The 20,884-nt window shown below is 43.4% G+C and overlaps 1 protein-coding gene across 2 annotated transcripts in view; it reads right to left on the reverse strand.

Annotated features, from left to right (window-relative positions):
* Window positions 1-20,884, reverse strand: part of MARCO (macrophage receptor with collagenous structure) — a 231,178-nt gene that overhangs the window by 106,570 nt on the left and 103,724 nt on the right. The gene's annotated exons all lie outside the window — the stretch shown is intronic.

A 20,884-nucleotide genomic window follows, 5' to 3' on the forward strand; every position in this document is an offset into this window, starting at 1 on the left:
GGAGTGCATGCAGTGAAGTGTGGTCAAGTCTTTGTGACAGATGGAAGTCAGTCATCAGGCAGAGAATGCGTGCAGAGTTATCCACCCGATCACCAGAGATACACTTGGGAGAGGGCGATGAGTGACTCTTTTTCCAGATAACTGTTATTTGTGTAAATTGCAATAATGCCAGGAAAGAAAATCATTATAATTTATGGCAAACAAACACAAATGGGAAAGCAAAGACTCTCAATGGGACTAGTGTGTCGGGTCAGGAGGTCATATATATTTGCCAACAACCTTGCCGCCAATTGGTCCAGAGCTGAACACAAAGAATTTAAAGAACTCAAAAGGGAAAATAACAGCTTTTTTCCAAAATGAATCTAGTGTGACCATAAGAAATACAATAGATTCATGTGCTGAGTGAAACAAATTAAATAAACTTTCGAAGTTGGTCATGGATGGGAGCATAATAACACAAAAACCTCTGCTATTGATAGTAATTCCTTGTTGGAATTATGTCATTCACTACAAAAGGCATTTTATTTGTCCTGTTGGGGCTAATGGTGACGTGGCATTGGACAGCATGGCTCAGTCTGCAATAAATGAGCAGTGTATGGATACACAGTCAGAAGCTATAAACATCCCCTAATTTGTATGCAATGCATGAAGAGTCCGGAAATACGACGGTTGGAAATGGGGCATATGCAGAAATACAATCTTCTGTGATTACTATAAAATTTGCCATGAACGTCCTACTTCAGTTATATGGAAAGATTCATGACAATGAATGCCCGGACGCCTTTGGGCTTGGTGCGCTCTACAAATGCCAAATAAATAAATAAAATCATTACTGATAAGAATCAGGTCATGAATGGAAGACAGGAGCTTGGACAAACTGATTGCAGCTGTGGAGACTAATAAAGAATCTATTCCTCCCATAAATATGGGTCATGCACATCCAAATAAATTGAATGAGTGGAAATAGGCTGTCAATATCAAATGCAACGTCTTAAATCTATTAAACACTTAAGCAAAGCTGAGAAAACAAAATGCCCAGCGCGTTAAAGACAGTCGGCAGATGAAGAATAGTGTCTTTGATTAAATCACCTGTAGCACTAAAGCAAGCAAAAAGAGCTAGGAAAAGGGCTATCAGAAAGAAAGAAATACTGCTTACGAAAGATGGCATGTTTACAAGTTGGTTGGTATAACGTTGAGAGGCCGAATCTCATGAAGAGTGGATGGAAATAAAGGATCAAATGGAAGTTGAATTTGAAAGCACTGGTGCCATAGTTGAAGATCAATGCTCTACACCTGAGCACCCTACAAGAACAAATGACTTGACCCTTTCCATTATTCAAGAAGAGGAAATACCTCAATTTAAATTAACAGAGGTTTTAAAAGCAAAAGGATGTAAAGCATTTACAATAAAATGGTTACATTTGGAAGACAGGTATAAGCGAGTAAATCACTCCGATCTATTGAATTTGCGGTGACTTATTCCGCCTTTGGGAGTTTTGGACACTTAAGACTGACTTTGTGGAACCACTTGTTTGCTCAAATCTGAACTTATCGTGCATGCACTGTGCTTTGGCCGAAACAGCTAATATGATTGGATTCTACGGTGAAAGAATTCTAAAGATAGGTTATGATCAGGATGGTGAGGAAGGTGAAAAGATAGTGATCAAAAACAAGGGCCAAAACCTCTTTGAAATGACTTCAACCGCTGGGGGTAAAGAAGTCACTCACAATGTTTGACAAGAAGATGACCAGTGTATGGTGAAATGGCTACTGGACTCCTTGATTAATTAGGAGTGGTAAAAGCCATGAAGATAGTCTATTGTTAATTGGAACACACATGTTTATACACATTTGTTGATTATGACAGGTTCTCTTGGAAGTTTGATGACAAATTATATTTTTCTATTACAGGAAAGTTGGTCAACAACTAACCTATGTGTCAATGTTTGCAAAGTATTTCAAGTTTTAGCTAAGAAAGGGGATCTGGGATGGCCTGATGGTGGAAAGATCGTAGGTGTTAAGAACTATCAGAATGCATCTAAATTTAAAGTTTCAAAACATTTGGATAATAATCGTTCAGTGGAAATTGGTTTTGCTGAAATAGTTCACATTTATGACCCTCCGGGCGGAGCTCTGACACAACTTTCATTTGAAAGTATCTCAGAATGAAAGACTTATTGGTATAAAAGGGGACAATGACGACATTGTCATATTAGAGGGAGATCTGAATGCATGATGTGTGAGCGTAGATGAGAACATGGTACTAATTATCTGAAGAGCAAAAGTTACATGCTGCACAGGACCGCAAATAAGCAGGGCAAGTTATGGGTTTCCGACTGGATTTGTCCCAGGAGCTTCACATGGGCTTGTGGACATAAGAAAGCTACCTTACATTATTTATGTGTCAGCTACAATCTCTTGCAATATGCTTATAAATTAAAGATGGAAAGAAATTGATACAGTGACTATGCTGTCGTCACTGCTCATTTTATCTCAAATAGGGAAAGTAATACACAAGAGGGTGTTTGTGATGTGGATGTTAATCATAGTGGAAGTGGCATTTGATGGACTAAAAGGAGTCTAGATAAGGGTAAAGAATATATTGGTAATTTTACAGATGACTGGGTAGGACCATTGAAATCTAAATTAAATTGAAAATTGCTTGACTAGTATAACCGCAGACATTGCAATTAAAAAAGTTAACCATGTGGATATGCACAATTCCCAACAAAATGTTTGATCTGGAAATTAGAGATGTAACACGACACATGCAGAAAAATCACTGCTCTGTTAGAAATAACATCTCCAACATGATTAGTAAAGTACAAGCCATCAAAAAGATAAAAAATAAGTACCGCACTTAGGTGAAATGGTGGCACACTTCGCATAGCAATGCACAAAGGCAAAGAAGGATTGCAGTGATGAAAAGTAGGGATGCTAGAGGAATGTGGCAGTTGTTGGGAACAGTGAAAGGGACTAAAGAAAGAATGGTTGTGAACCCAGTAACTGCTTTGCAATGGAGGGACTACACTAAAGAAATATTTTGCAGAGATTCAACCTGTGACATTAACATTACAAAATTTAAGTACAGATAATATTGAAATCAATATGTCTATTGACATGGACAGCATTGCTAATAAAATGCAAAGGCTAAAAGGGCCCAGAGCCTCTGGTTCAAATGGGCTGCCCAGTGTTGACTTAAAGACAACTAATCCAGAAATGTGGGCTAGTATATTAGACATCCTGTACAGTAAAGTCTGCATTGAGAAAGCTATCTCTGTATCATGGAGAAAGGCAATACTGGTCCCTATTTTTTTTAAAATGGCAAGAGAACCTTTCCCTCAAATTATATACTGTTGTCCATGCTTGATGTCACAGGAAACATGTTTGCCTCTTTTCTGTTAGAGTAATTGCAAAAATGGGTAGTCAACTCAACTGCTAGATAGATTTCAAACTGGTTTTAGGTCGGGCTCAGGGACAATACATAATTTAAGATTGGTTGATGAGTTAATTGAGAAATCAAAGCAAAACGGTAACTCCACTCAGTTAGCTGTTTTCGTAGACTTCCGTGCAGCTTTTGATTCTGTAGACAGAGATAGATTGTGGCAGAAAATTGAGTTATTTGGCTGCCCGAGGAACCTCTTAAACAAGAAACGGTTTGCCACTGAATTTTTTGTTCATTGGTGATTTCACTTTTAAATGGAGAAGGTACATGTATAAAAAAAGACCAAAGTGAAAGCTACCCCTCCCTCAGATCTCCAGTTCTAGTCAGAACTCTATTTCCGGTGCATATATGTCATTAGAAATGCACTATGCCTTAGTGTTCTTTCTTTGTGCTTACAAGATACTTTTATTTCACCATGTTAAACCCTCTCCATACTCGGTCATAATATTCAATACATACATATCATTACAAACATTAAAACATTTAACAACATTTTTCTCATAAAATATTAGCTTGGCTTGTTCTCCAATGTACCTCTCATGTGGGGTTACTATTCAAGGTACTTTTGTCGCAAACAAAATAACAATATTAAAAAAATGTTTACAATGTTTTCATGGGTGACTGCTCTATCGAGACTGTGCGGATTGCAGTATTGGAGGACACATTGTAAGAAAAAAAGAACACTAAGGCGTAGTGCATTTCTAATTACATATATGCACTGGAAATAGAGTTCTGACTAGAACTGGAGATCTGAGGGAGGGGTAGCTTTTCACTTTGTTCTTTTTTGATACATGCCTGAGGAACCTGCCTTATGTAGTAAAGTTGTTCCATGAAGAAACCAGCATACAGGTAAGGTTGGATAGCAGAGGGGCCATCACAGCATCAATCCAAATTAATCAAGGAGTTAAGCAAGAATGCATTGTGACTCTACCGCTTTTCAACATATATCTTGCTGTTCACCCAAGTTCATTAAAATCGGCGCACAATTGTCCATCTAGGATTGGTCAATCAAAGGCAGTTTGTTGGTTTTACGCTGATGATCTTGTTATATTTTATTATATTTTCTCTGCGATTTGAAGATCAATAGGCATATTTTGCCCGGAAGTGCGACAAGGGCCGAAGCAATTTCTTGTGCTGCTGTTTTGCCGTTCTGCTGGGACACGGTGCTCATAAACTTAATGGTAAGACCCAAAAACAGTTTAAGAGGTGATGGCCGGTAATCCGGAAACACAATCTACACCCACGGTGCAGCGGGAGACTGCGGGACTTCCATCCTTTGATCTCGCTGCACACAAACGAAAGTAAGGTGGAACTGCTACAAATCTGATACTCCCCCTGAACGAAAGCACACCTTAATAACAGCACTATCTGGCATACATTCTGTGCCCTTCAAATCACATGTCAGCTGATGTTGCTTCTGTTCTTTGTATCTTCCACACCTTGACTGTACTTACGGGAGTGGTTCTGAGCCCCTAAAAGACTCTTATTACGTAGGCGTTCCACCTGGCGTCCTCCTCTGCCCTGGAAGCACCTCTTGCCTTACTTTATAAAAGCAGAAGCACACAAGCGAATAGTGCAGCGCGGTGTGGAGTCATTTTATGCAAGATAATATTCCCCACCTATTGACCCTAACTCGAAATGCGGCGCTGCTACTGACACTCTCAATCCCCCATAACGGCTGTGCAGGGAATGTAGGACCTCTTCCTTTGACCTGCATGGTTGGTTTGAAATCTGTCGGCCCCCACCTGCTTCTGATATCACCCCATTGAGGCTCTAACTGTATGATAGGATACCAGAAACATTCTGTGCCGGTTTCTATGTTTGCACCACATACATAATATACAGTGGTGTCAGTCTAGAAATCTAATTTGAGACTGCAAATGCATTTTGGTGGCTGTGGGCCAACCGTCTCATGCACGATACGACAGAATATAGGTTTTCGAGTTTTCCAATGAATGGCCATTTTGATGTAACAAAAATCGCCATTTTGTTTTCTAACCATTGCTCATTGCTTTCTGTTCCTATTGCTTCGCAGTATATTTTCCGCTTACACTGCTCGACTGAGGAACATTGTTGTCTGTATATGAAAAGGACAAGGCCACAGGGCCTTTGAGGATAACAAGAGTTTCTCTGAAACACAAACGTAGGCAGCCCCAGGAAGAATGCCCGGCTCCCTCCTTAATGTAGTCTTGAAGCAGAGCAGCAGGGCATTTAATCATTTCACAGCTGCCAGCCAGTCTCATTATATGGTAGAATATGTTAGAATAAAACTGCTAAAGGCTTGAATTATGCTTTTCTAATGGCCCCCCTTTGCTGAGCCCACTAAGAGCATGTCGGCTCCCAGGACACAAATAGCACCTGATAGATAGCAAGGTCTGGAATGCAACTCCCTCTGTATGTAGTTCGCTTCCAAGAACAGAAGCGGCATTTTCTATTCAATAACCGAAAGATGCCTATTGCAAATTGTTACTAGAATAGATGTTTGAAGGTGTCATAGTGGTCGGAGATGTCCATCATCACACCAAGTTCAAAGAAACCCAATGAAGAGGGGTGTTATACATGTCATAGCTGATTGTTTGATATGCATTTTGTATATATGTAACTGATGTACGTAATTCACTCTCTTGCGTCCCTCGAGGTCTAGAGATACACGTCGCGGGGCATGAGACCGAGTTGGCCAACTGAGACTTTTGCTTTGCAATAAAACCCTAGCTTTGGGAATACAACCTCGTGTCTGGCGTCTCTATCGTGTGTGGTGACCCGCCTTGTTTCCATGGACGTCAGGGTCCCCTAGGGGCCCCTTTCAAGATGGCACCCGAATAGGGACCCTCCCCCACTTGTTCCTTCGTGTAACGTTGTAATTGAGAAAGGCAGAGAACGGCGAGGTCGGGACGAACGAGCCGGGATCAAGAGGTGTTCGGGGCGCCCTGTAAAAGTGATGAGAGACTCCTTTGCAGATCTGCACACATCTGATCCCTGATCGACTTGCCTGGCTAGAGAAGAAGGAGGCGAGGGTCCCGAAACGAGGCGGAAGCCACGAAACGCAGACACGACGTCCTTTGGTGCGTCAGTATACAGACGACTTGATTTATCAGGTGAGTCATTCCCCGATTCAAAGCATCCTGATATTGGTTGAGAGTTGACTTTGCAAAATCAAACGCCCTAGTTAAGGTTGATTAACCAAGGGGAAGGTTGAAACATGCCTGGGGTATTGTCCACCTTAGCGGGGTTTTTCCGCTGTGGTAGACAATCTTTGGAAAATGGCCAAATTGTACCACCTGGGGGAACGCCGGCGTACGAGATGTATGTGAAGTATGGAGTGGGTGCGATAATATTCTGTGAGACTTGGCATAGGCAAACCAGAAAGCAACAAGACCATCAGTGGCCGATTAATGTTAGTTTTGAGATGGCGAGGATAGATAACTTGGAAAGGGTGTTGATAAGAAAGAAAGCGCGTCCTGCAGCATTTGAAACTATTAAAGACTGGAGAAAGGAAGCAATGCTCCGATTTAAAAGCAGAGCAAAGCATGCGCGCAGGCATAAATCAAAAGGAGAGGTAGCGGAAGAAAAAGAAGAGGAGGAGTGGACTGAGAGTCTAAGAAGGGCAGGCAGGCATGACCAGTTGAATATAGAAAAGATATACCCAAAACGAGAATTACACATGACAGATGGATTGATAGAAAATATATTGACCCATACAAAACAAGGCCCAAGATCAGAAGTAAGACCAGATACGTCAGTAGCTATTGCCCAGACCCTGCCCATAGCTCAAGCTCCCCCTCCGGTAGCTCAAGCCCTCCCACAGCCACAGACCACGCATGTGACACTTCCTACAAGCCAACCAGGCCCACAACAGACATTCACTGTTCCCATTGTCCCATCCGCACCTCCCGCCTTAGACACAGACTCGGTACCGTCCGTTCCTCCCGGGGTTGAAGTTGAAACCACGGGGGCAAGAGGCGGGACTGACCAACGGGGATGCACGAGGGTAACCCGCAGCGCAATCAGCAAGGAAAGGAAGGTGGAATTGCAGCAACAGGCAGAGATGTATATAGACGGGAATGATGGGACGGCAACATTGGCTTTGATATATGACTTTCGTAGAAGCAACGAAAGACAGGTAGTGTTGGAATGCATGGGTGAATATTTGGTGGAGAGATGGAAACAGCTAATTGGGAAATTACCACCGCAGCGATTGTTAGATTTGAATGCATTAGCACACTGTAGGGAGAGGGATGAAGTGAGACAACATGTGTATAGACTTTTTGAGCTTAGAGATGAATTAGATAATGATTATGTCGAAATGTTTACTGCACCTGCCAAAATGTTTACTACACCTACGTACAGGACTAGGGATATCGGGAGACCTGGAGAGGGGGAAAAGGGGTCGCATAATAAACGACGGCAGTTACCATCGCCGGGGCAGAAGGAGATGGTGAACGAATTATCGTTGCTAAAACAGGTGGGGGCACACTTGAAGGAATGTCTAATTAGAACAAGGGTATTAATGCAGCAAGTAGTAGGACATAATAGAGGGCAAGGGAACGCACAAGTAAGGAGTAGTTCGAATATGCATGGGGGAACAGTGGGGCCGAATCAGTGTGCATATTGTAAAGAGGAAGGACATTGGTGAGCGCAATGCCCGCATCTACAGAATAGAAATGGGTCTGGTCAGAGGAGACAGCATAGAGGACACCCAGGAGCGAATGAACCAAATAGGAATAGTATGCAGCAGCATCATAATAATGGAGGTAATCAAAACCAAGGCCAAAACCAAAATGCCCCAAACCAGAGTCAGGGACAGCAAAATCAACAATATGGAAATCAGAGTGGGGGAAATAGAGGGAAGAGTGGAAATGTTTTCGATACACAGCCAAACACGTATTACAGTAATAGTAATGATTACACATCGGACGATGTGTTATTTCCCCAATAGGACAGCCCAGTACAGGGGTCGGAACCAGTGTCTATTCCCGTGAATCAGAGAGGACCCTACGTAGAAATGAGAGTTGGGAATGAGGAACACCGCTTTCTTGTAGACACAGGAGCACAGAAGTGTTCAATAGACCATCACTTGGTTCCGAATAAACCACTGTCAGGGCAAAAGAATATTTCCGTAGGGATTCGCAGGTACACCAGTCATAAACCCAGTGTCCAAACCAGTCCCAGTTACCATAGGACCATTTACCGAGCATTGTCCTTTCCTTCTAACAGAAAATTGTGGAGAAAATTTGTTGGGATTACATTTGTTGAAAAAACTAGGTTCTGTTATACATTGCACGGCAGACGGAGTGTTTCTAACGATATGGCCACACGATGTCCCTGTGTCAGAATTCATGTCCGAAGCGTTACCAGGGGAACTAAGTAAAGTACCAACCTGTATATGGGCAATGCATGACAACGATGTGGGATGTTTAAAGATAGAGCCAGTAAAGATTATTTTAAAAGAAGGTGTTACCCTACCGCGAATACCCCAATACAAAATTTCGGTTGAAGGTGAGAATGGATTGAAGAGTATTGTTACTGATTTGGTAAAATTTAGGGGTAATAGAGGAAATGACAGGCAGTACATGTAACAGCCCGATCCTTCCGGTTTATAAAAAAGGAGGTAATGAGGTACCATACCGTTTCATAATTGATCTACGCGCATTGAATAAAGTAGTACATCCGCAATTTCCTCTAGTGCCAGATGTCACTACAATATTGACAATGATACCTGTTTCAGCAGAATATTTTAGTGTAATAGATTTGAAGAACGCATTCTTTAGTATTCCAGTGGACAAGGACAGTAGATACTTGTTCGCGTTCACATTAGGAGGACTATCATTTACATTTACACGGATTCCGCAAGGTTATACGAAAAGTCCAAGTATTTACAGTAGAGCATTAAAAGAACAACTAGACATGCTGGAATTACCCGTGGGTTGTGTACTTTTGCAATACATAGACGATTTATTGCTAGTTGCAGACAGAGGAGATTTGTAAAGAAAGCACTGTATTACTACTGTCACACCTAGCGGCACATGGCCATAAAGCTAGTTTGAAGAAATTTCAGTATAATCGAAAGGAGGTAGTTTACTTGGGCTACCTACTTTCGAAAGGAGGGAGAAGACTAACGCCAGAACGCATAGAAAGTATTTCTTGTATGCCTATTCCAAAGACACAAAAAGGAGTCAGAGCCATAATAGGCATGGCTTCATATTGCCGACAATGGATTGGTAATTTTGCGTTGATTGTGAAACCATTAGTGAATTTGACTAGAAAAGATGCGGTTATGCCTTTGCAGTGGGATGAGGAATGTCAGAGAGCATTTGATGGATTGAAAACTGCATTATGCTCGGCTCCAGTTTTGGGTACGCCGAACTATAAGAACATTTTCAGACTATTTGTGTGTGAAAGTGAAGGATGTGCATTGGCGGTTTTGACACAGGAACAAGGCGGAAGAAATAGGCCGTGCGGCTATTTTTCTTCTGTGCTGGACCCTGTAGCGCGCGCACTACCATGATGTTTGCGATCTGTCGTGGCGGCTGCTGCGTCAGTGAAACAAACGGAAGGGATGGTATTGGGGCACACTTTCATTCTGATGGTGCCACATGCCATAGACGTTCTATTAAATAGGACACAGACGCAACACCTCACCTCTGCTAGACTAACAAGATATGAGATTATCTTGTTCGCGCCCCATATCCAAATTATGAGGTGTAGCGCTTTGAATCCTGCAGAATTAATGCCATTAAACATAAAAGACATTGGGAAGAATGAATCACCCCCCTACGATTGCTTAATGGTCACTGAGGAAGAAACCAAGGGGAGAGTTGATTTAAGTGATATTCCACAGAAAGAGCCGGATGGAGAGTTATTTTGTGACGGCTCATGTTTTAAATTACCAGATGGCACGACAACTGCCGCATACGCTATCACTACCCTAGAGAGTGTTGTAGAAAGTAAAAGAATCCCCTATAATTCAGCACAAGCCACGGAAATAATAGCAGTAACCAGAGCCTGCGAGATTTCTGAAAATTTGAATGTGAATATATATACTGATAGTCAGTACACGTTTGGAGTGGTTCATAACTTTGGACGACTCTGGGCTGAGAGAGGGTTTCTGACATCACATGGTGCCAGAATTCAACAGGCCACTTCTCCTCCCCTTATGATTCATGTGCGTTATTGCCTTTGCATATAATCTGTGGGTCTTTGGCGTTGCCCCTCTGTGTGCGTGTGTTCCTTCGCTTCAGGCCGCTTCATTGCCTTGGCCTCTCTCGCCCCATTTCTTTTCTTTTCTTTCGGTTGGGGTTTTTTTCCCCATATTTAGGGTTAGTCTCCAGATTTGGGAGTTTTCTCTGGGGGTCGTCGACAGGCTACATTTCTTCATAGAATCAGCCGTCTTGAGGGTTTTGCATAGACTGATTACAATTTATCTAACTTTGGTTTTTACCTTCTGCAGCGCCATGAGGCATTGGACTAGTATTTTGGCTTACTTAGTGCTTCATTATCATTATTCTCATTTACACCTTGGCCTTTAGTAGGGCCCGCTCCTGGCATAGGGGGCAAGTATGGGTTCGCAAGTGACTTCCGTATCAATGGTCTATCGGTCTAGTCACGGCGACTGGTTCTAATTTTCAGTCATATTTCTTTATCTACACACGGGCGGCCTATGCTGACACCAGGCTTTAGGCAGCCGTGGGTCCTTTCTTTGTGTCTTTTCCCCTATCTACGGGAAGCATTCACTTCATTTCCAGCAGCGTACTGAGTGCAAGATGGAATGGTCGCGACGCGGTCTGCATGCCTAAAAGCTCTGCAGCCTCGGCGGCACTTACGCGGCGCATATGGGGCTTGGTCAGGTAGGAGGACTATCTACACGCTGCGCAGTGGGACCGTTCCATGTTGTTTTATGGAACAAGCGGCTGGCAGTTTCGCACAACGTGCATTATGTCTATACCCATGCATGTGGTTGCACCTGCCCTCCTAGCTGAGGAGTGTTTTCCATCACTACTCTTTTCAAATTGTAGACCCCACACCGCAGTATTTACGGCTGGCACCGTTCTGTTTCTTTTTCCCTTTCTTCAGCTTGGGAACGGTGTGGTGAGGACGCTTGACTGCACAGTCGTCCCGCCCACTTCACATCTGTCAATTCGGTCTTTTGACCACTGTGACGGCCGTCTGAGGGACATTTACTCATGATCTGCCCAGCCCTCCAACTTAGGTGAGTAATTGAGTAGTCTCTTTTGGTATTCCAGGGGGGGGCAGGTTGAGCTCCCTATGCGGCCATCCCCTGATGTACAGGTTCTCACTGGAGGGGGGCAATTCATATTTATTATTATTTTCATTCTCATTTGTATTTTTGTTCCCACATGTGTAGGCTTGGAGGTCCTCTCTTTCTCCTTCTTGCCGCTTCCGTGGCATCGAAAAATCTCTTGGGGGGACCATTACATCGCTTCAAGTAAGTATAGGCCCCTTTTAGCCCTTTATGTTCTCTGCTTTGGGCACTGCAGGCCTTTTAGTCTTGGGTCCGGCACTTTGGGGCACTTGGCATGCAGGTTTTTGGACACAGCATCACCCCACACAGCTATTTGGGGGTTTTATATTAGTGCTTCTTATTTCCCCTTTTCACGTTCTTTGTTGAACGTTCATTTTTTCACTGTCCCCTTTTCGCCCGGGGACGGGGAAGGGTATAGTGAATGATATGTTCAAGTGGAGGCTGTTTTTATACTGATGTTACCACCTTTGTTAGGTGTGGGCTTCCACTTATACACAGTAGTTTGGTGTTTTTGTTGGTGGAGGATATCCATTTTTTTCGTCGTGTTTCTACATATAACCTTTCCAGTGGCTGTACCCTTTGGGCTGCTGGGTTTTTAATACGTTTTTATGTGTCTCAGTAATACAATTATTTATCACATCCACAGAACTCCATTTCCCTTGGGGACCTGACGAAGGCAGCAGAATTGATACCCTGCCGAAATGTCCTGTGCATTTCTCTGTGTCATCGAGTTATGCTACATGGCTCAGCAACGCCACAATGGACATAGACCTGGGATGTGTGTTTTTTCGGTCAGGCGTAATTCACTTCGCCATGTTTAATCAATTTTAGAACTGGAATTAGGTGACACTGCTCTATGGAGTATATCTGTGACTAGTTAGCCAGATAGGGCCAGGAAGACAGTATGTGTGCCCGGTCTCCTCCGTATCAGAGAATTTTTGCTGTGTCACCTCTGGATTTTATGAATAAACCATGAAAATGCTAGTAGATGTATATATACATCTTTCACATTGATATATGTCTGTATGTGGTTTGTTTTATGTTGTGAAACGTAGGACCAATGGCCTATGAAATAAAATTATAACCTTTTTATACTAAATGAAAAATACGGTGCACTGTGTATTACATTCTGTGAGGCGATGCAAATAACCTACGGAGTGGGACCCAGTAAGAGTTAAGACTGGGCCATCAAATTTGTTCTAAAATGGTTCATCTGGGGGACTCCCCAATGTGTGTTGATCTTGTTACTCATTTGCCCCCTGTATGCTTTTGAGTATGTATCCCTTGTGTGGTAAGAATTCTACATGGCCCTTTGATTGTACGATTGCTGTCTGCACTCACGTTTTCAAAGCGCCTAGCAATAGTGAAATGCGAGGCACATAAAAAGGTAACATGCAAAATAGGAGAGGGAAACACGTTTGCAGACAGGATTGCGAAACAAACTGCACACTGATTTGAATACCAAGATGATGACGGTTCAGACAGAAGAAGTACCCTGTATGATAGAAGATGGAGTTGCGACTGTCAAAGAAATGCAGGCCGAGGCTACGGCCGATGAAATACAGGGATGGGCAGAGGGATCTGCTGAGTTGGATTTGGAGGGTTGTTGGGTGGATAAGGGAACTAGAAACTGGATGTTGCCAAATTCATATGTGACTGCAATGGTCACAATGGCCCACAGCCCTACGCACATCTGTGCCAAGAAAATGATACAGCACCTTTCTACAGTATGGCAGAATGCAAACATAAAAAAGAATGCAGAGAGGTTGGTGCAGAACTGTATCACGAGTTTACAACACAATGTAGGAAAGGGAACAGTGACACCAACAGGCAGTTTTGGCCCGCCCTCCATGCCGTTTGAGGCAGTTCATTTTGATTTCATAGAGATGGAAAGGTGCCAAAACTTAAAATACGTCTTGGTGGTAATCTGTGCATTCAGTAAGTGGGTGGAGGCATATCCTTCAAAAGACTGCACAGCGATGACTACGGCAAAAGTAATGTTGAGGAGTATTTTTCCCGATTTGGCTTGCCCCGTGTCCTATGGTCCGATAATGGACCATATTTTGTGGGTGTTACAGATATGTGCAGGTCTCCAGATTGATAAGAGATTCCATAGTTCAAGGCATCCGAGTTCTGCCGGTCTTGTGGAGAGGCGCAATGGGATTCTTAAATGAAAGATTAGCAAGATTTGTGCAGGAAGCAAGTTGAGTTGGGTGGATGCATTACCAATAGCACTATTATGCATGCGTATGTCTGTACAGGCTAAAACTGGGCTCTGCCCATACGAGATTATAATGGGGAGGCCAGCAAATGTATGGTGCGCACCTCAGCCAAAACGACTCAGTGAGATAGAACATCCTGTGCTTAGTACTTATTGTGGCCTTTTAATGCAGAAATTGCGTTTGATTCATCAGCAGGTACAGGAGGCATTACCCGTGCAGTATACCGGTCCGGGGCACGCGCTGGAGCCAGGAGACTGTGTGCTGCTAAAAAACTTCGAAAGAAAGTCATCATTAGCACCCAGGTGGCGCAGGCCCCATCAAGTACTTTTGGCGACGCAGACGGCAATACGGGTGGATGGAAGGAAGTCGTGGATCCATGCCACCCATGTCAAAAAGATTCCACTGCACTGAAAGTCTTGCCTGACACTGATGACCGGAAAGAGACAGCGGTCGCAGAAACTAAAGAAACTGTTGCCAGTGTGCAGCCACCTGATCTGCCAAAACGTGAAGTGAAACTCGAAACGAAGCCTGAGACGATTGCCAAAGGGGGGGAAGGGCAAAGAGTGCCCCTACGTTGCCCACCAGAATCAACATCACTGCTGACCGACGTGAAATCTGCCTTGCAGATACCAGCAAAACCATATTGCCAGCATGCCAAAGACCGAATCTGCATCATTGGCGCGGCACACACCAGCACCTGCAGTAGCGCCAAAGGCTGACTTTGAGCCTGAGTCTGAAAGTGCACCGGCACTGTTCACGGATCATACGATACCAGGAGCAAGGCGATACAACCTGCGGCCTCGAAGACAAAGTGATCCGCATTCTTTTCCTTTTGGTGTTTATGTCAACCTCTGGTTCAGCTCATGGACGGAGAAGGAACCGGGGTGTAGAGGAGAAAAGCGCGAGAATTGTGCAAGTCGGACAATTCAAGACTCGCGGCTCCTCGGTGCGATCATAAAAGTACATGTGTCCGGAACCAGAGCGGACAAGCTGGGCGCACATGGTACTATGACAAGTGAGATAATTGATTAACAGTACATGTGTCCGGAACCAGAGTGGACAAGCTGGCCGCACATGATACTGAGGCGAAAACTGATCAAAGGTCCTCTGAGCAGTATAAGAAGGGACAAGTGATCTCGCCTAAAAACGAATGATCGAATCCAGGCTAAAAAAAAAAGGACAGGCAAAACTGAATTGTGAGAAATCCATTGAATTTATAGACATCAGAGCAAACGAGACAAAGAGAGATAGCCACAACGAACTGTGATAAGGAAGAAGAAGGACGACGAGAAACATGTCGGGAACGGTTCCGCCTCCTCCTGCACCACCACTACTGAAAATGAGTCAGTCATAAAGACTATAAGTTTAAGAAAAACGCATGGTAAAACAAATTGTATGCTGACACTAACAATAATAATGTGCTTTATGAGCGTGGTAGCACCAATATCGACAGCCCTAATATTATGGTGGGTAGAAACAATGCACCCATTAGAAATGTTTTTACCAGTAATTAATATATCCACTACTGAAAGCCCGGTTCAGGTGATCACTTATACCCTACCCCCAATGGACGAAAAACACAGGGAAGGTTTTGGAAATAACACCTTACTTCTGATAATGAACATGACACATGCAATCCTGAAGACAACGAACTGCTGGGTATGTGCCCATTTACCACAGCATGCCGGAAAAGGAATAGGGTGGTATGTGCAGCCATTACCATTAAGTTCTGCATGTAGTGCATCTTTAGGTGCAATGTTCTATGGGAAGTGGAATGAGAGTAATACGGGTCAATTAGACAGAACCAACATGAATGAGTTTGAGGAGATAATAATGAAGCCTATGGGTTGTTCCATTTTCCATAAAGCACAAGTAATAGCCCCAGAGCCCATGAGGAAAAGTACACAGAAGATAACGCGACAAAATAGACGAGATAGATTGTCCCCGCCAGAAAAAAACATCTGCAATGACGTTTCGTGTAAGAACAGAAGGGGACAAAGATGCAATTCCCCCATCTTACACAGTGAATTATAGCCCAAGAACTGTCCCTTTTTGTCTAAAAAAGAAAGGCTCTTTTTCAGTGGGAACATATACTGGTTGTATGAATACAGTGGTACTAAAATGGGAAATAGCACCAGTATACGTAGGTGATTCAGTTTATTTTATATGTGGAGAGAAAGCATACCCTTGGTTGCCCAGAAACTGGGGAGGTACATGTTACCTAGGGCTACTGTTCCCAGGAGTATTCCTCTTAGAAACAGCAGCCATGGCCAGATTATCCAGAACTAGAGTCAAGAGGACTGACGAAGGTGTTTTAATAGCAACTGATGTAGCAAAATCATTCATTCCATTCTTAGGTCAGATAGTGAACTCCTATAATATAAGGCAACTGTCCAGAATCCTAAATACAGAATACAATAAACACAACAACAGATATATTATTTAACATGACGTTGGAAGAAAGAGGAATCAGTTTAATGACGCTGCAAAATAGAATGGCTCTCGATGTGATCCTGGTTGATCGTGGGGGAATTTGCAAAATAGTGGGATCAGCATGTTGCGTTTATGTCGATGACTATTCCCCCACGATCTTTGAAGCAATAAAGAAAATGCACGTTCTAAGCTCTGAACTCCCCACAGGAGAAGGGAGCTGGGGAATAGGATCTTGGTTTTGGGGAATATTACGATCTTGGGGATGGAAGCTGATCTCAATATTAGTAGTGGTGTTCGGAATGATCCTAACGGGTTGTTGTTGTATACATTGTTTACCCATAGTTTACACAGAGGTAACTGAGGGATGTACGGATGGATGCATGCATATGATAACAAAGAAAAAACAACCTCATGATCGAACTAGCCCAGACCCAAATGAGATGAGAGCAGTGAAAGAGTTGATGGCAATAGATATTAATGAAGACAATGATGACCATGATAGCATGCGAGACTCAAACATAAGTACTTCAGATTCATCATCACTAGAGGAGGTACCAATAAATAGATGAGACGTTTGGCATATGGCCAAAGGAGGGTTTGTCAGTCTAGAAGTCTAATTTGAGACCGCAAACGCATTTTGGTGGCCGTGGGCCAACCGTCTCATGCATGATACGACAGAATATGGGTTTTTGATTTTTCCAATGAACGGCCCTTCTTGAAGTAACAAGAATCGCCATTTTGTTTCCTAACCATTGCTCATTGCTTTCTGTTCCTAATGCTTTGCCGTATATTTTCCGCTTACACTGCTCGACTGTGCAACATAGTTGTTTGTATATGAAAAGGACAAGGCCACAGGGCCGAGAGGATAACAAGAGTTTCGCTGAAACACAAACGTAGGCAGCGCCAGGAAGAATGCCCGGCTCCCTCCTTAATGTAGCCTTGAAGCAGAGCCGCAGGGCATTTAATCATTTCACAGCTGCCAGCCAGTCTCGTTATATGGTAGAATATGTTAGAATAATACTGCTAAAGGCTTGAATTATGCTTTTATAACGGCCTCCCTTTGCTGAGCCCGCTAAGAGCATGTCGGCTCCCAGGACACGAATAGCACCTGATAGATAGCAAGGTCTGGAATGCAACTCCCTCTGTATGTAGTTCGCTTCAAGAACAGAAGCGCCATGTTCTACTCAATAACCAAAAGATGCCTACGCACTCGCAAATTGCTAATTGTTACTAGAATAGTTGAAGGTGTCATAGTGGTCGGAGATGTCCATCATCACACCAAGTTCATAGAAACCCAATGAAGAGGGGCGTTATACATGTCATAGCTGATTGTTTGATATGCTTTTTGAATATATGTAACTGATGTACATAATTCACTCTCGTGCGTCCCTCGAGGTCTAGAGATACACGTCGCGGGGCGTGAGACCAAGTTGGCCAACTGAGACTTTTGCTTTGAAATAAAACCCTAGCTTTGGGAATACAACCTCGTGTCTGGCGTCTCTATCGCGTGTGGTGACCCGCCTTGTTTCCATAGACGTCAGGGTCCCCTAGGGGCCCCTTTCAGTGGGACCCTTACATGAGCTGTGATTTATTACGAAGCACCTCCCCCCAGGAATATAAGCTGATAGAAGAGGCTGACATGCCAGGAATTCTTCAAGACATAACATCTATCGGCCCACAAATGAGACATCGGACTCAAGCATGGACTCACTCTGCTTTAACACATCTACTAGGAAACACAGATATTTCCAATATAACAGACCACCTTGGTTTGTTCACAAAACAAGTTTGCCCTTTCAAACAACCAACAACGACCAAGGCGATCATACTAATGAAGAACACCTCGGTGCCGGCGTCCCAGGAGGGAATGGAGGATACTGAACTCGATGATCAGGACATAACTTCCTTATCCAGCAATGAAAAGTCTACAGAGGTCAACAAACATATTGCCACAAATCCTGATCAACCTGCTAATTTTACTAATAACCAAATTGACCGGCAGATGCACGACCTACAGGTGCGCCAAATACAGAGTGAGATACCATTAAGTAAAGAATCCACTTTGTCTCATTCAGAAATCACCCTTCACTCGGATCAGACTGCACCCACGGAAGAGAAAAGCATTTCCTCTTCCTATATCAACAAATCTCTCCCCTGTGTGAAGACAGGAGTAGTAGATGCCCCCTTTTAACCGATCTCAGATAGTATACCCGCTAAACCATCTGATACACTACCAGCTATAAATAGGACACATTTAGGAGCCATGCAAAAAGACAGAGCCAAACTTGCAAAATTAAGATGGAAATCCCTCCACGAACGAAGAACCAAATCAGAACTGTATGAAGCCCTGCCGCCGCTGGTTACCAAACAACATCTACAAAGACTTTTGCTTGACCTAACTGAGATCGAAGTGTTAATGGAGTTACAAGAGACTAAAAGGAGGGCAACAAGAAACTGCATTGACCAATCTCAACGAACTCGAGAAGAAACTTTTCACGATTCATCAAACCCACGGGTATATCACATAACGAGTACGTAATTCCAAATTGGTTTACCTACTCATTCACCCCCTCCAACTCCTGAGCTCATGAACAAGGCTATACCTCGACAAGCTCAAAAATCGCCCTGTCCTCCTTCAGGCAATACACATCAGGAATCAGTTGCTGCCACCATGGTATATCTTCAGACCATGCTAATTGCGGTCTCCACACAGGCCCTAATACCTTATATGAAACTACAAGAAGCGCAAGTCGAAGCTGTAAGAGACCAAGCTACAATCTTGGCATCAATATACTCTAAGCAGAAAATTCATGAAGTTCTGATGCTCAAACTGGAAGCCCAAATACAAGCCGAAGCAGAAGTTAGTGCAGTATGGCAACAACGATTAGCCGATATCGCACGTAAGGACAGGGCAGAAAAAGCACACATTACAGATGCCTTTCTTGAACTCATGCGTGCAAATATGACCAACGCAACAGGAACACAATGTAGGCAACACAATCCGCTGATTCTACTGCCGCGTACTACAGACATGGTAGCACAAACAGCCCAACCAGAACATCACCCGATTACCACCGAAGAGGTGCCCCCTATCTCCACGATGACCTTAGACAATGCGGAAGCACTCCTGATTGATTTAACCACTAACCAAAACGTGCCCAAAGATAAGCAGTCCCACCCTAAGACCCTGTCCCATCAAGAAAACGTGCCTCAAACTAAAGACCAATATAGCATCTTTGATCATACCCGCCAGCATCCCCAAGCCAAGCTGGCAACACCAAAATCGAGGAAACAAGCAAAAAAACAACAAAAGGGTTCTAGGGCCTTCCTCTGGAATCTAACTATTCCGTCAGCTCAACAGCCTACCCCTACTAGAGTGGCTCCTCGAATCAAGAAAAATAAGCCCATGGACAACTCCAAAAAAGGCCAATCCACTTTAAATCCATGCAAACAAACAAAGATCATCATTGAGACACAACCAGATGAAATAGACACGGCCACATTAGACCTACTAATTAATTTATCCACCTATTCAAAGATTGACAATCGACCGTTAGCACAAGAGGATCCACAGCTAAATGAATCCTCTAAAATAACAATAGACTGCTATGAGCAAACTCACTCCGAGCAACAGTCCACAATACACATCATCAGTGACAAATCAGCTGACCATGACAGCACTAGATCCACGGCTGGAACGAGCTTGGACGGAACTGCTATATCGGAGACGCCCCTAGACAATACGATTGTCCACCAATTAGCTTCTTTACCACTGAAGCTCCCACAATTAATTGACCCAAGAAAGCCACATGCACGAAATAGGATAAAACTGGAAAGAGTGAGTGGAGGCCATGATATCTTGATCCTCAACAGAACAAACACTCTACGACTGTTACATGCGATCCCCGGGCTAAGGACAATCACAACAAAAGACATTAAACTGATTGAATTTATTGACTCTATCAATCTAGATCGTATCTGGATTGATTGCACCACCAGTAAAATACTACATCTGCTTATAGCTCAAACAGAGGATCTACATGCCTTGGGATTTCATCTCAAAGTCGTAGAATTGAATACTGATTTGACACCTGAAAGATCTAACACCAATACAGATGACACGAGTAACATATCAATCTACTCAACATTAAGCACATCCTCCAGAAGATATTCAGCAAGCAGGACACCTAACCTTGGAACAAATATATCACACTCCTCTATTAGAGAATATCGACAAGACAACTTATACTGGCAGCAAGATCGTCAACCATTCTGGAGAGAGATGAGCAATTCTCGAACAACATCAAACACTATCTTCGATCGAAAGTATTAGCAGCGAACCACTCAAGCAACCTGCACCCTGACTGTTTGCTCATGGAATACTTGTGGTAACATGCACCTTTACCGGACCAGTAGACCAGGCTTAACAAATGCTGATGTGATATGCCTACAAGAGACATGGCTCCACCAAAAACCGGTGTGCGATGGTTATACCACACATATGAATCCAGCCATTTGCAGACA

Source organism: Ambystoma mexicanum, chromosome 9, assembly GCF_040938575.1.
Source record: "Ambystoma mexicanum isolate Mex_15411 chromosome 9, UKY_AmexF1_1, whole genome shotgun sequence".
Lineage (NCBI taxonomy): Eukaryota > Metazoa > Chordata > Amphibia > Caudata > Ambystomatidae > Ambystoma > Ambystoma mexicanum.